Source organism: Maniola jurtina, chromosome 12 (assembly GCF_905333055.1).
Source record: "Maniola jurtina chromosome 12, ilManJurt1.1, whole genome shotgun sequence".
In the NCBI taxonomy this organism is placed as follows: domain Eukaryota; kingdom Metazoa; phylum Arthropoda; class Insecta; order Lepidoptera; family Nymphalidae; genus Maniola; species Maniola jurtina.
The window spans coordinates 4071849-4085897 of record NC_060040.1 but is presented as its reverse complement, the minus strand read 5'-3'; the positions used below and the strand labels follow the sequence as shown (position 1 = coordinate 4085897).

General features: G+C 36.1%; 1 long non-coding RNA gene across 1 annotated transcript; it reads left to right on the top strand.

Moving 5' to 3' along the window:
- The first annotated feature begins 1910 nt into the window (after positions 1 to 1910).
- On the top strand, positions 1911 to 10650 carry LOC123870102. Its single transcript, XR_006797009.1, has 4 exons — positions 1911 to 1923; positions 2907 to 2916; positions 7437 to 7441; positions 10579 to 10650. It is a non-coding gene; the product is annotated as an uncharacterized LOC123870102 (long non-coding RNA).
- The last annotated feature ends 3399 nt before the right edge of the window (positions 10651 to 14049 follow it).

Here is a 14049-nt window from a genome sequence, read left to right as displayed (position 1 = left end):
CTTGCGACTAAAATGAACCCTAAATCTTACTTGGCTGGTTGGTTCCGCCAAGTAGTTTAATTCTCTAACCACAACCATACTTTCATCGCTGATTCAGCGATGAAATCAAAAAAAGGTTATTTTGTGTGTATTGCATTTGCGGTACGAGACTGATAAGTGACCGATAAGAACGTGCAACAAGCGTCGCACGACTGTAAGCAAAGTATCGTGCGTCATGGTCGCTCACCTTAATAATGCTCTCCATACATTTCCAAATTAGGCGATCGTTTCATAAAGTTGCCCCATCTTTTTTAATTAGGGCTTGCATGCCTCTGAACCAGCATAATTAAACGTTATATCAAAAAATATTTTTTCACAATGCACTATTTTACCAACGAAATTAGCCTGATTTCAGCGCTAGAAGTCTATTGATCTTAGTCTGCTGATAATAATTTTGATAGCGAACTCAAGGACGACAACTGTATGTCAGAGAATACATGCCCAGTATTGAATTCGCCTTGCATTCTGTCTGGAGGTGTTCCGACTTCAGTTTTATACAATTTACACTGCGATGGAGTTGGTTTTTGAATAAGAAACACGTGTGGTGAGAGAAACGGAATCACATAGCTATTTTAGGTTTTGCACGATTGGATTTTGTCTTTACTTGCGAGTTGGAAGACTTTATTTCCTAATCTTATTTGAAATATTTCAATTCCAAACATTTCCTTCCTACAGTTTACCAGATTCTTTACAGAGAAACTCTTTGATTTTTTTTGGGATAAGTGGTAGGTAAACTATATCTTTCTCCGAGCAAACTAGCTTTGTACCTTCGAAATTAGTTAAAAAGTAGATAAACAGGCAGACAGACTGACATACGTTCGTATTTGTATCTAATCTATCGGTTCTTCTCGGTAGGAACAGCATTCCGAACCAGTGGTAGATTATTTTGACGATTCGAAAGCACTTGTAAAAGTTTACTTGAATAAAAATGATTTGATTTGATTTGATTTGATTTAATAAAACCTTTGTTTAGATGAATTTACTACCTTGCTCATCTTTAACTTCCTGCACAAAGCAGTCACTCAGTGTTTTATAGACTGGGCTGTGTTGGTTGCATCTCTGAAATATAAATGGCCGTAATAATCAATCTATCCGTGATCTGTCGATAAAGTTATCGACGTTAACAACGTCTCTAAGTAAGTACTTAGAGACGTTGTTCATTGTCAAAAAAGACCATACAAATATACACGTTGCTAACTAACCTATCGACAGATTACAGATTGAAGCGGACAGAAGCAAGGCGAACCAAAGTAACTACATAGCCCAAAGATTGGCCAACAGGCGCATTGCGCCAGTCATCTCTGTTGCAGAACGGATGGCTGCTGGGGCAAACACGTTCTGGGGTAGACTGCGTATACCAATTAGCATAGTGTGGGATGTTAAAGTAAAAGGGTAAATGGGTGGATGAGGAAATCGGAGCGCCGTATGTGGTGGCGCGCTCTCCAGAGACCCTATATCCAGCAGAACTTGCAGCAGACTAATGGGTTATGAAGGTACGGTCAGCCTCAGAATTCGAGTAGCAATTCCGCGAAACTATTGCATCAAAAACCTGTATAAACACTCCACACTCACCTAACGCATGTGCATAACTATGCCACGCGAATATGATCATAAAGGTGTTAACGACTTACGGCCTTTGACTGTACAAGCTTCAGGGTACCCGTCGTAGATAATGACTTGTAAGTAAAACATATTCCTGGCTCATAATCCTTTCATACCCAGATATGATTTATTCATTCATAGGAATCCTCCTTTCATCAATGCAAAGCGATCGGTCAAGCGTTTATTATAACCGACTCCAGCTTTGACATTTATTTACGTAACTCCTCGTCGCACACCACTGATACACTGAACCGAAGATAAAGTCGCTGAAATACAAATTATGTGAGTATACAATATACATAGTTCCAAAAGCAGGTATTATTATCCTTTTAACATAAAGCAAGTTTTGAATTAATGATACAAATGTAGATTAATTTAAATCACACCCGACAGGTCAAGACAACCAATTGCGTTGTAGTCGAAGTCAGTCCATTAGACTAATGTAAGAAAAATGGAATATCGTATATAGTGTTTATCTTATAGTCTAGCTGCTCTGATATGATTAATTAAGATGTTATTTTTGAGATAATGTTTTACAACCAAAATAAGTACAGTACAGTGATATTACTCGATCGTATGTTGTTTTAGGTTGTAGTATTTTACAATCTTGTTATTTATGCGCAACACAATAAATACTGCACACTGTCAGAAGTATTATATTTTACTGACCAACGTTGTATCTTTGGATATTAGGTGAATCAATGTCTCACACATAAATTTCTCTAAAATGAAACATAAACAGTTCGCAATTCGCGCTATAAAGAGAAACATCAAAGAGGTAGTTCAAGGAAACCTCAGCTTAACACTTGCGTTCAAAATGTTCTTTTTCACCCGGTTTCCTTTGCCAATTGCTCGCGCTATTAATTGAAAAAACCGATAAAGTAAGAATAAGACATTGACGTGTCGGTTCCGTAGCTAATTCACCTACACGTACAAACTTTTTACATGTATTTTGAACTAGCTGATGCCCGCGTCTTCGTTCGCGTGGATGTAAGTTTTTAAAAATTCCTGTGGGAACTCTTTGATTTTCCAGGATAAAAAGTAGCCTATGTGCTAATCCAGGGTATAATCTATCTCCATTCTAAATTTCAGCCCAATCCGTCCAATAGCTTTTGCGTGAAGGAGTATCAAACATACACACACACACACACACACACATACAAACTTTCTCCTTTATAATATTAAGGTGATGAAAGACAAAAAACGACACGCAAATTATTCTTAAATCTACGTTTTCAAAATCTTGGAAAACCTGCGTTTCCAAGTTTTATTTCAGTGAAGTAACTCGTAAACAGAAGCCATCTAAGTTAGTAAAATAATGCATTTGTTAACAACAATGTGTCTAATTTCAGGTTCTGCGTTGCAAGTGTGATAATCAAAATTATGACCAATGCAGAGGCCTTTCTATTGTATCAAGAACTTGCTTATTATTATTACCTAGAGGATGCCCGCGGCTACGCCCGCGTGAATATTGGTTTTTATAAAATCCCATTGGAACTCTTTGATTTTCCGGGATAAAAAGTAGCCTATGCCCTTCCCCGGGATGTATCCCATGTATGTACCAAATTACATTAAAATCGGTTCAGCGGTTGGGCCGTGAAAACGTAGCAGACAGACAGACAAACAGACAGACAGACAGACAGACAGACAGACACACTTTCGCATTTATAATATTAATATGGATTAGACGCAATTTTGTAGGTGATATGAATTTACTCCGTATTAGAGGCATAGTAATACTACTGGTGATTAATAGTTACAATGGAACCTAGTTATAAAATTAAAACCAGACCTAATGGGGTTTGGTAGAATAAAAACGTAAAATAATTTTCAGGGCATATTTCACCACGGCGGGGGGTCCTTTTGCAATTCTCTCCGTGGAACCCTATAAAATAACTGCAGCACTAATAGTCACATTATGATAAGTTGAATAGCGTTAAATGAACTGCCATTCTGCAAAGTAGGTCGTAGGCTTCGCCGGGAAGTCTCTTAATTGTGAGGCTGAGGCTGTGGCCGTTAGGACTGCACCAATTTTAGGTTCATTGTTTCGATAATTGCTCGGGGGAAATCTGTGTGCTTAGTATGAGATTGTATATCTCACCAACGTTGATAGAAATCGAGCATCGAAACACATAAAAGCCAGATTAAAATGAAAAAACTTTTCATGTGGCTAACTGATAAGTGCTCTTATTCTTTAAAGGATTTTTGACGATAATATAAAGTAGATGACATTACACCTTTTGCGTAGGTATAATATATTATTCTATCTCTAAATTATTGACATGGTTTTCATTTAATTATTAGGTACTAGTTTATACCCACGACTTCATCTGCGTGGATTTACGTTTTTGTAAGAATCCCGTAGGAACTCTTTGCTTTTCCAGGATAAAAAAGTTGCCTATGTCAAATTCCGGCTACCTCTGTACTAAATCGATCATATATAATTTTACAAGTAATATACATATACAATTATAGTTACAAGAATAGTTTAGTAAGATAAGTAAATAATTAATGTAATTTTAGTATGGATTGGTTGTGAGCTTTTAAAATTATTCACTCGATCAGAGTATTTAGTAAATTACTATAGTAATCAAGTGTATATTTTAGTAAAGAATGCAGTATGTAGTTTCAAATATTTGAAATGTACACTGGAAAGGGTAAAATATTTGGAACTTTATTTACCATCTATTTATAAAGTATTTTCACAAAATTGACCTTGTTTTAAAGACCAAGTTCATTAATACATCTAGATTGTAGAGCTAGTGCTCCAAGCGGAAACCTGGTAAAATTAAAGTCGGGTTTTTTAAATTTTATATTAAGGAACTTTGCGTCCATTTTACTTGTGTTTTGACGCTCGAATTCTATCAACGTTGGTAAGATATAAAATCTCATACTAGGCACACTGTTGAGTTCAACGTACTGCTTTTTGTAACTTCTCTCGGTATTGGTAGAAATTCCCCGTTTTGTTAGGTTTTAACTTTTGCCCGTTTTATATTTTATGTTGAATGCAGTTCCTTATTTAATGCTAGGTTTATTGTTTCAAGAACTGCTGCTGCAATGCTTTTCTCTGATCGTAAAGCCTTGGTTTTAAATTAGCGCAGCAAAGAAATAAGTTACCACTACGAATTAACACTACTGAAATTCTTACTTACTCTCTCATTAAATAGAATTATTCCTTCTCACGTAATATTATATTAACTAAATATAATATATATATATTATTATGTTAATATTATGTTATTAAATATTATTTTAGCTTCTTTATGTTTACTTATGTTATTGGCATAATGGTGCATACCTTACTTAGTAGGTGCATGTGGATACTAGTACAACTATGCACTTAGATATATTATTAAAATAATAGGTAATATAATCACACTATCACTCTAATATTATGAAGGCGAAAGTTTGTGTGTATGTGTGTGTGTGTGTGTGTATGTTTGTTACTCCTTCACGCAAAAACTACTGGACAGATTTGACTGAAATTCGGAATGGAGATAGATAATTTATCCTGAATAAGCACATAGGCTACTTTTTATCCCGGGAAATCAAAGAGTTCCCACGGGATTTCAATAAATCTAAATCCACGCGGACGAAGTCGCGGGCGTCAGCTAGTTAGTAAACTTCACTGAAATGACATTTATACCTCATAGTTGACTCAAAACATTTACCGTGAACAAACCAGTATCATTAGTTATTGTCACTAACGTCTCCTTACCATTCCAAGATTACTGTTACAAGATTTAAATGAGTACAAGCACTATCAGAACTTCCACATTAAGAAGAAAAAGCGATAAATTGTGCCTATTTAATATCTTGCGACGATCGATTTAACTTCAGGGCTACCAACTTTACAAGATGCCCGCGATTTCGTCCACATGGATTTTTAAGGATCCCGTGAAACTCTTTGATTTTCTGAGATAAAAAATAGCCTTAAATTGTCTGTCTATCTCCACGTTTTAACTGCATGCAAAAAATCATGACGATCCGTTGCTCCGTTGTCGCATGACTGAAGGACAAACCAACAAAACAATAAACCAACAAAGCTTTTACTGTAATGTTATGGTATGTGTTATGGTAATATTACAGGTAGGTAGTGATTCCAATAGCATGCACCATTCATTATTATCAGTGTTTGTATTTCTTCCATTAGCATTATTTTCATTCTTGATTTAATTCGTCTTCTTTTTGTAATTTCAAGTCTGTGTTACTTTCAACAAGGCCAGCCAATAATCTGTAACAAAAAAGTTACAAAATTAATATACTTTTTGTGTAAATATAAACTCGTTCCGTATATATATGCCTAATACTGTTGACATAATAATATTAATTTATACATATATTGTATATTACGTGTTATATTATTAAGAAAATTCACAGGCTAAAATCGCATTTTCATATACCTATGTTTAAAAGGCTAACTATGTATTTATATAAAACATAGCTTTATCACACCATTATTAAATCAAATATCAAAGCTGAAAATGTTGTCAACCCTATAAAATCATTACCTTAACATCAATACCGTTTGACGAAACGTCTCAGTAGATTTAACTCGAAGAGATTAGGGACACCCACGTATCTTCTTTATCAATAATCCATTATTAAAACGCAAACAATGAGGTGCTATCAGAAGCCTGGCTATCTTAGTCCGGAATGATGAATAGCGAAGCAGGTACATTAGAAAATGTCAATAAATAAAAAGTAAATATCCAGATGGTATCGCGGGCTGCCCGGTGGAAACTTGAGATAGAGTTATGTTGCCCGTTAGTACAATTGGGACGAAAAGTTTTACAAAATGACACCTACCTAATTTAATTAAACCATATTTTAGTAGTTTAACAAAGTTTGACAGTAACCGTAACGTAACTTTAACTGCTTCCATGCAACTGGACCTAAGCTATGCCAATTTGAGTGTCAGGAAGCTTTTCTTGCGATTTTTACTCGGTGACAATAGCTTTTGTCTACAATCTCATCTAAGTCACAGCCTAATAGTTGTTAGTGAAGATGTGGTTTAAGATGGAATCTGCTTGGGCCGGAGGGGGTATGGAAGCTTATTAAAACCACCCTCCAGATTAGGTTTGCTTAATTTAAAGCTCAAGGCAGACCGGCAGAGCTGAGGCAAGGTGACTTTTGTGATAGCAATTACTATAAATTTAATTTGTGCATAGATAGACTTACCTAGGCACGTGCCCTTTAAGTTTTATTTCCAGTATACCAATTTTAACTTATATCAAATAAGTAACTTAGCTTTAGAGCTTAGTTTAGGTGGTTATCAAAAAATAATTGAATCTACTCTAGAATTTACTACTAAGAGAACTGGACCGACTATAAAATCCTTTGATACAAAATGTTTTATTGACGACTGTACTTCTGATACAGCCTATTAAATACGTGATAAACAACAATATCTCATTGATAATTAAAAAAAATGATGCGTCCAAAGTAATGAAGCGTACGCAGTCCGAACCGGTAGCTGGCGAGATAAGTAGCGTTCACTTAATGATGCTTCGATTTACCGGTAGGTATTTTTGTTCTGTTTGTAAAAGAATTATTATGAACGGATGTACCTCCCTATATCACCAATCGCGAATACTAGGGCCGGCGCATACAGATGGAATGGAAATAAGTTTTTTAGTTAAAATTTAAACTTAGCTTTATTTACACTGGTTGAAATTGTGTCATTGAATACCAAACACGAAGGACGGAATACTCTTGAATACTCAAAGGACGAACCTAGGTCGCCTGGGTGATCCGCGCACCGTCGCTTTTATCCCGAAGTAAATAAAGGTTAGTTAGAGTTGTTATCAAGAATGACGCTCTACCTTGGCTTCTATTCACTTATGTTGGTATGCGTTGCCCGTATGAGTTAGATTTGAGTTTCTTATAGTATGAAACTTCATAATTATCTTGTAGATTGGGAAAAACGTCAGTATTTGTATGGAAATATTATGATAATACTTACTATACCAAACTCATAACAAGATGAATCTATGATATATAAATGTGTTGCCCAAAGTTGCTTGATAGGGAAGACTGAGGATCGCATGTGAGAGCACGACGTCTGTCCAACAGTGGATGTCCACAAGCTGATATACTTAATATTGACGATGATTTTTGGAAGTGACCCGATCGAAAAACAAAAGGGACCATTTGCTTGCAGATAGCAAAGTATACCACTGCTGTGTCCACAGATAACCAGAAAGCTGTGTCAAAAACCTTTTTAGCCCTCGCATACACGTAAGTCTTACCTACTCACGTAAATAGCTTACATAATTAACTTACGACACTAATGTAAACACTCTTATAAATACAAATTTTACCTCAGTAAATGTATTGTCTTTAGGGAAGGCCTATGTCCAGCTGTGGACGTCTACAGGCTGATGATGATGATGATGATGATGATGATGATGAAATGTATTGTCAATTGGATGCCCATCAATTATGTAAGCTACTTACGCGAGTAAAACTTACAGGTGTTCTCGCAGCCTTAGGACAAGATATTAACTCCAAATGAGTTGAGTTCGCAAACTATTGAACTAATATAAGACTTAATAATATAAGACTAGACTTAGTTCTCTAATGAGGCAATTTGACTCTGGCCGTTCCGATGCTGATTTGATGATAACAGTAGAAAGCGTTTAGGGAACTAATGTTTAGAGTTAGAGATGGGACTGTAACAAAGTCGATACTTTTCTAGTAGACAAAAAAATTGATTGGAACGCTGAAAACTTCACCTGCAAAATATTTAAAATACTGTTGTGAGTTGAAATCGCTCAGGAATTTCATAACAAAGTGTAAATTAAAAATTTATAACACCCCCGACAAGTGAAGGTTACAGTAACTAGAAAAGAGCTGATAACTTTCAAACGGCTCAACCGATTTTCTTGGATTATAGCTACGAACACTCTCGATCAAGCTACCTTTCTAAAAAAAAAAAACTAAATTAAAATCGGTTCATTAGTTTAGGAACTACGATGCTACAGACAGATACACAGATACACACGTCAAACTTATAACACCCCTCTTTTTGGGTTGGGGGTTAAAAAAGAATTTTTAGCCAACTAATAGCCATAGGTATACCAAAATTACAGGATGCCGCTCTTGACCGGTTAACTTGATCGTGTAAGGTCAGCGCAAGGCTGGCGCATGTAGTGTGGACCCACCTTATAAAATGGTAACCACTGTTCATTATCTTACGATAATCAAGCACGTTTCCAGGATAAAACGTATTCTGAGCAAGTCCACGTCTTATCAAAGTGCAAACGGTGAAGATAAAAAATTACTGTGACAGTTTGCAAAGATAAAGAAGGCTAAACAGATTAAAGACTGGTCCGACGGTTCGTCCGTCTCTTAAGCGACCGACTAATTAACGCCTTGAAAACACGTAAAAAATATAAAAAGCCGGCCAAGTGCGAGTTGGTCGGTTCCGTACTATCGATCGTACAGTCAGCAACATAGTCGCTTGTACCGGCGCGGCGGGTGCAAACCTAGCTTTATTGCTGACTGTACAAGACTTTCAACTTATTTAAATTTTCATGGCGGTAATTTTGAGTTTTTTGGTATTTGTTGTTATAGCGGCAATAGAAATACTATATTTCATGAAAATTTCAAGTCTCTACCTAATATGGCCACAGACAGATAGACGGATGGACAGCGGAGTCTAAAGGCCGATCCACACCAATTGCGTATGCAGCACCTACCCATGACACGTACGTAGTGACGCGCGTAAACCCCTAACACACCGGGTTACGCATACGTCCACACTTTACACTTTACAATGCAATGGCACGCGCCACGACTATGCTTACGCAACGCTTACGCAGCCTGTGTAAACGAGCTATTAGTGATACGGTTCCGTTGGCACCCTTCGGGTACGGAACCCTAAAAAGAAGATTTTATGATAAATAAAAACATCCGTTTACACAGTATTACGCCGCTAAAGCAAAAGCTCGTCTTATTTGCCGTCGTTATTGACATCGCGAATTAAAAAACTAAAGAAAATCCATTTTTATTACGCTAAAAATTTCATTATTTACCTATTAAACATAATACCTAATAGATAGGTAACACCACACAATATGTTTTCAACTATTGGATAAGTTAGTGATACAGAAACCCTACCAACACCAAAGAAATACACAATACTTAAATAATTAGGAATTTAATAATTTAGGAAAAAGCACAGTTTTTATCTCGTCACCTGAAAATTGAAATCCATTAAATAAAGTTCAGGAAACATTGAATGTGTAGCATCTTGTTTATTGTTTAAAAACTGTCTGGGACTTTATTTCTTTTTACCATGATTAGATCTAGAAATGCCAGTTGACACTTCCAGAAAACGACAAAATGGCTTTTATTCAACGTAACATTAACAACTCGTTCACATAGGCTACGTAAGCGTTGCGTAAGCGTAGACGTAGCGCGTACCATTGCATTGTAATGTATGGAACTGTATGAGACATGGCATACCGCTTGCGTGGCGTGAACTTTCGCGTAGACGTAATGCGTGCAGTTATGTCTACGGGTTCACGAACGTCACAACGCACGTGTCGTATGTGCTTGGTGTGAATCGGCCTTAAACCCACAATTCAGTCAAATTGAACTTAACAATTCGTCCAAACTCACTTTTATGGATGACTCGTAACCTTATCGAATAAAAATCTCGATATGAAGAATGTCCCTTCCTACCCCTACGCGGCACGTCGTTAAGATGTTATCCCTTCAACGAGGAGTAATCTGTACGTCGAGTGTTGGGACTACTACAATAGTGGGGCCGGATAATGGGCGAGCTTTTTTATAGTATTTTATTACTTTAACCCTCTGGAGACGTGACAGATCGATGCTGTGACTAAAAAGAAGTATTCTGTGACATGGATGTTCTATCATATGACGGATTTTATATAATTCATGGGTGATATTTTCTCTCGTATTGAGTTTTTACACGTACTTTTGAATCGTCAAATGAATCTACCTCTGGTCCGGAATGCCTTTGCTACCGAAAAGAACGACGGACGAGATGTAGGTAGGTACCTACATCTCGTCCGTAACGCCAGTGTGGTTCAGAAAAGGTGGTTCAAACAGCTACATACTCTAAATAAATTGAGTGTAAAGCAAGTGTAAGATAACCTTAATTTTTATCGCACAAAATTTATTAGTGCGATTTTTCACGCGATATCGGAATGAGCGTATATTTCTACTTACTTAAATTTTATTACATCCTGTAAATTAACAGTTTTATCGTTAAAAGTCTGGGTTTAATGTATTTTTCTTTGCTAAGTCCATAATAAATTTATCTTCATTAAAAATATCCTTACAGTTAATTCGTGTAGTTATTAGATGAGATAATGAATTAGTTTGATGGAGAAAAGATACAAGCATGTTTTGAGATTTTTTAAATACCTATGTACATATTTAGCTCCTCTGAGTTGGTCTCTAAAAATATAAACATATCATGTAACCTTTTAGCTAAGATGCCCACATTGTTTAACGTTATAGTATATATTAGTCCACACTACTGAAAATTGTTTTACAATCTATTTTTAACCCCCGACCCAAAAAGAGGGGTATTATAAGTTTGACGTGTGTATCTGTGTATCTGTCTGTGGCAATGTAGCTCCTAAACTAATGAATCGATTTTAATTTTTTTTTTGTTTGAAAGATGGCTTGATCGAGAATGTTCTTAGCTAAGTATAACCCAAGAAAATCGGTTCAGCCGTTTGAAAGTTATCAGCTCTTTTCTAGTTACTGTAACCTTCACTTATCGGGGGTGTTATAAATGTTTAATTTACACTTGTGTTACATCACACTAATATTATAAAGGAGAAAGTTTGTATGTGTGTGTGTGTGTGTGTATGTTTGTTACTCCTTCACGCAAAAACTACTGGACGGATTGGGCTGAAATTTAGAATGGAGATACATTATACCCTGGATTAGCACATAGGCTACTTTTTATCCCGGAAAATCAAAGAGTTCCCACGGGAATTTTAAAAAACCTACATACACGCGAACGAAGTCGCGGGCATCAGCTAGTATATAATATTTTCTGGACGCATAGTACTCGTAGGTAGACCTGAAAGCAATGTTACTACGCACTTAAGCACTATTGAAACGATATACAAACAAATATTTATTTACAAATGGTAAAGCTTTAAGTACTTACTTATATTTAATCCTTCAGAGAAATATGTATGCAGTCAATAACCCTTAGTTCATTAAGAAATCATTAATCGTACAAAATCACCATCCTAGACAGAACAGTATGTAAACGGTGAGCACGACTCCTCATATCCAAACTAGATGACCTTCTTGTTCCGATATACCACACACAGTGCAATCCTAGACAAAAATCCTATTTTCTTACAAATAAAGACTATTTTCCCATAGCAATTCTTCATGTAGCTCGTTGTACTTAGAATATGGCCGTAGCTAATTTAGGTAGCATTGTGCACCTCACAAGAGGCGTCTGAATAAGATTATCATAGAACCCGTTGGGAGTCATTGGTCATAAATCATAACCCATAAAACATATCTGACAATAACCTCTTTCTTTCATGACGCTTCCTAAACATTTTATCCAACAAGCAAATATAAGCTTTATATTAATGTTGGTAAAGCTTATTTACTTTTGATGGAGGGTTAGAATTTTGTGACGGGGCAAATGCGGATCGTTAAAATGACAACCGAACTTAATATTCCGTCTGATCGGCCCAATTGTTCGTATTGTGCTGACGATTTTAGAAAGCCAAAAAATGATTTTTTTTTGAAGGACTGGCATCAATCAATATGGCTGTGTAATCATTGACAGGATAATCTAGGTATAATGCGTGGATGATGTATAAGCAATTCGCCAAATTGAATATTCGGCTTAGTACCTAAATTGAATTTGGGAATTTATATAGGTTCCATTTTATTGGTCGTTATAGAAATTTATTTGTTCATGCGGAGCTTTATTTGGTAGGTATTAGGTAATATACTAAAATTTTATTGATATCATTAAAAATTAAAAAAGTTGTAATAATAAATAAAATGATAACTCTAACTAAAAGTTTACACTATAAAATATTTACAAATCTAGGCAAGAAAGATATTTAAAATTCAAAATATTTTTATTCAATTAGACTTTTACAAGTACTTTTGCAAGTCAAAAACATCTACCACTGGTTCGGAATGCCTTTCCTAACGAAAAGAACCAGCAAAGAAACTCGGCGGTGGCTCTTTTTAACCGCCCGACCCAAAAAGAGGGGTGTTATAAGTTTGACGTGTGTATCTGTGTGTCTGTGTATCTGTGTATCTATGTATCTGTCTGTGGCATCGTAGCGCCTAAACGAATGAACCGATTTCAATTTACTTTTTTTTGTTTGAAAGGTGGCTTGATCGAGAGTGTTCTTAGCTATAATCCAAAAAAATTGGTGCAGCCGTTTAAGAGTTATCAGCTCTTTTCTAGTTTTCTTGTAGAAAAGAAGGTTACATAACCGTTAGGTTCATAATATTATGTCAATAGACAAATGTCAAGCTGTCAAGATGGACGTTGCCTAGATATATAATTATTTATTTGAAAATGATGTTTTGGAAAACTCAGATTCTTTGGATCGTAGGCGCGGAATAGTCCAAGAAAATCGGTTCAGCCGTTTGAAAGTTATCAGGTCTTTTCGGTCTTTTCTAGTTACTGTAACCTTCACTTGTCGGGGGTGTTATAAATTTTTAATTTACACTTGTCAAAGATATATAACACATTTCATATTGTTCACTGCAACACAGTACTTGTAAATATTCATATAATAAATACATAGTGACGTTGCAGTTCATAATAGACAAAACATGAACTAGAGATGGTTGATAAAGTATCCTTACAAAATGCTGCAATTCATTGATGTCCCGACTAAATTGGAGTCCCGATTATTGCGGCCCGGGGAATTAGATCTGGTGTATTCAAAACACCGCACTATTGAGACCTCGGGAAGGGAACTGGATCTGATAAGGCAGATCGACGATAGGGCCTTTTTCTTTGCGCGACACCTTTGTCCCAACAAAGGGGCTGTGCGGTTGGACTGTGGCATGTGAATGGGCTTGCAATAACGTCCTGGCTTTAGGGTTGTCACTTGACAGGTTTTAATAACAAAAATATGAAGTCCAGGGTCTTAGTAAAACCTTAGTGCAGGTCTACAAGTCGTACTGTTGAAACTTGAAAGTTCATCTTAGTATTTGAATAGGTCTCTTAGGTTTATTTAGTTTATCTACATAGGTACGTAATTATAATAACTACTTACCCATTAAGCGCAAAAGTGTGTTTGTTTCTTGGTTAGTTTGTTAGTTTGTCATTCAACGCCGCAACAGAGCAAATAGTTTTTGCGTGAATGAGAACATAATACACACACGTACAAAATATCTGTTGCCTTTATAATATTA